The sequence below is a fragment of the Papaver somniferum genome, chromosome 3 (assembly GCF_003573695.1).
Source record: "Papaver somniferum cultivar HN1 chromosome 3, ASM357369v1, whole genome shotgun sequence".
Taxonomy (NCBI): Eukaryota; Viridiplantae; Streptophyta; class Magnoliopsida; order Ranunculales; family Papaveraceae; genus Papaver; species Papaver somniferum.
The window spans coordinates 89,923,554-89,926,561 of record NC_039360.1 but is presented as its reverse complement, the minus strand read 5'-3'; the positions used below and the strand labels follow the sequence as shown (position 1 = coordinate 89,926,561).

Here is a 3,008-nt window from a genome sequence, read left to right as displayed (position 1 = left end):
AAAAACTTTTTTTTTTATTGGATGGGGATGAATGAAGAAATACTAAACCGTCCCATATCAAACCTGCACCTTTGGTTCTTCCCAGAATTGTTGGGGCTATATGATACATATAGGATTAAACCGTGGATTATACCAACAAAATCACTTCTTTTCCATTTTAATGGAAATAAAACTACCAGTGAAAATAAAAAGCTAAAAAAAAAGATCTTGAATTAAAAAATCAAAATCAAGAAGAAAAAAAAGAATCAGACCAAGAAAAAGAAGAATCAGACCAAGAAAAAAAAAGAAGAATCGGACCAAGAAAATATTGGATCAGATCTATCAAACCAAGAAAAAGAAGTTAACGAGGATGACAGTGACTCATACATGAAAAAGAGTAGAAATCATACATGAAAAAGATTTATGGGAAAAAGCCCCACCGTCACCTTTTCCATCCATGTGCTGCTAAATAGTCAAACAGTTCCATCCATGTGCTGCTAAATAGTGCTGCTAAATAGTCAAACAGTTCCATCCATGTGCTGCTAAATAGTCAAACAGTGCAGACGAGTGGGTTTAAACGTGCGGGTTAAAAGACAAAATCACCCTTTCTTCCAGATTTTGACACGCGTGGCATTAAGTTTGTTGATGGACGGTGGGATGGAGAAGCTACTATTACCAAAAAAAAACACACCTTTTAGGAAATTCCATCTGTGTCCTAACCTTTGAAGATTATCACCTGCGCGTCGTGTACACCATATGGAGTTATACTACATCTACATCTTATTATCAGTAACATAAACAAAAAATTCAAGTCTGAACTGTCTAAGTGAAAAATCAGTATAACAAGCCAAAAGCATTTTTACCTTCCCCCTAAAAGTTGTCTCTAAAAAGAGAAACATTAACATTACTACTAATGTCTAAAAGAGCACAACAGTTGAAACATCCAAAACATTAACATCACCAGCCATGCCTCACAAACACCACAATCCATAAAGAAAGACAAAATAAAATAAATCAAACATCATAAGGAACCTTGGCCTTTCTCTGCCTTTTGGAAGAGAGCTCAGAACTGTTAAATGACTGTTTAAAGTTAACAGTCACACATGAACCACTACATGAACCTGCCGTGAAATTAGAAGTTGAGGTCTTCTTACTCCTCTTTGGAACTGCAGCTGCAGAAGGCGATGTTGACGTCTTCTTTGTAGCAGCAGTTGAAGTAGATGTTGCATATTTCTTCAGCTTTCTCAACAAATGACACACCATCAACTTGACACTCTGTTCTTGCTCCTTTCTTCTTAGGATTAGATCCAACTGCTCCACCTTGACAAGTAGATATGTTGTGATTTTCTCCATCACATCTAGTACAACATCTAGGCTTTTTATGTTTGTCCATCTCTGTCCCAGACCACTTCCTATTCACAGAAGGTCTACATGGTTCTCTCAAGAGCACTGGATGTCTGATTTTAGTTTTTGCCTGTAGAAGATAAAGAAAGATAGAAGATGCAGAAAAGGCAGAGGATACAATTAGAATTGGTATTCTTTACATATATCTAAAAAGAAACAGTAAAAAGATTCTTAAAACATTCATGATGTAATTACATAATTTTAATAAACACACAACAATTAAAATAAGACTATGTGAGGGCTCACAACCACAACTAGGCTAGATTCTTCATGTCGATAGAATCTGACTGCTACTTAATTTCTGGTGACAAAAATAATAATCAATCTTCATTGTAGTATCTCTCTCTCTCACTGGTATAGCTTTGAAAATCTAGACTGGATTTTACTGTAGAATCTTGGACTGTAACCAGTGAACTGAACATATCTATACCACAGACAGGGCATGAACAAGAATTAAAAGAAAGATTTAAGGGAAAAATATTATAGAATTATTATTATTAGGCAAAGACCATTCCATCATGAAAATGATATAGAAGTGACACAAAGACCATGGCCAACAAAGACATAACATACAAATTTTCAAATAATCTCATTCAATTTTCAAGTAATCTCAAGTGTTAATACCTAACAGAGGCTGATAAGAGCCGAGCTTTACTTTCTGCACTGTCAAATGTTGTCGTTACCCTAATTTTACCATTTGAAACCCTAATTTTGATTTTACCCAAATCTGAAAAGAAACCCTAAGTGCAACCGAAACGTAATAACTAGAAATAAACACAAAATTTCAGTAAAACAAATAGAACTAGAAATGGGTTTCATAAAACTTACGGTTTATCCTTCTCCATTTCTTCGATCCTTCTCTCAATCGCAACCCCTAGTTGTTTTTCTTATTATTTGTTTGTGAAAAGAGAAAAGAAGGAGATGAAGAGCGAAATAAGAAGTCAAATACTCTTGATTAACTCCTCACCATCTTCTCTTCTCTGAATCGCAACCTATGGTTGTGTTGTTTCTCCAAATCTGTTCTGGTGTCTGGATGAAGAAGATAGAGATCGATACCAACAAGAGAGAGGTAGAATACTGTGATATACGTGTGGCCAGTTTTGGGTAAAATGTGGACGAGATCTAGCCGTCCAAAATCCACGTGTCACAACAGGATCAAATAAAGTGTGGGTAGTAAAACAGTAATTATAGTGTTGCCATTTTCTGGTACCAGCAGAAGGTTAATCTGGTAATTTTTCCCCTAAATAATATCTCTGCAGATGAGATATTGACCGGTCAATATCGTGATTTTGACTATTTAACAGCATATGGATGGAAAAGTTGACTGTGGGGCATTTTCCCATAACTTTTTTTTATGGGGAATTTTTCCAATGGGGCATCCAAATATGGGGCACTTTCTCAAGTGTCCCTTAAAACATTTTTAATTAAATGACATTGTAGCATCTATGTAGTTATCTTCTGTCTTAGTAATGGTTGGTGTCTTCTCCTTTGTTTCTGGATTGCTAAATGCCTAGGCGTGGACTACAGTTTTGAAAGCACTGGAGTAGCATTTGCCAGTAAAGCTTTTGGCTCTACAGTACCCTTAGGTAAAACAACGACCCTCTTAATATTATTGTAAAACAATT

The 3,008-nt window shown here is 35.6% G+C and overlaps 1 long non-coding RNA gene across 1 annotated transcript; it reads right to left on the bottom strand.

Moving 5' to 3' along the window:
• Positions 1–777: 777 nt before the first annotated feature.
• LOC113356779 lies at positions 778–2,429 on the bottom strand. Its single transcript, XR_003363178.1, has 2 exons — positions 2,212–2,429; positions 778–1,453 (listed from the first exon to the last, which is right to left on the bottom strand). It is a non-coding gene; the product is annotated as an uncharacterized LOC113356779 (long non-coding RNA).
• Positions 2,430–3,008: the final 579 nt, after the last annotated feature.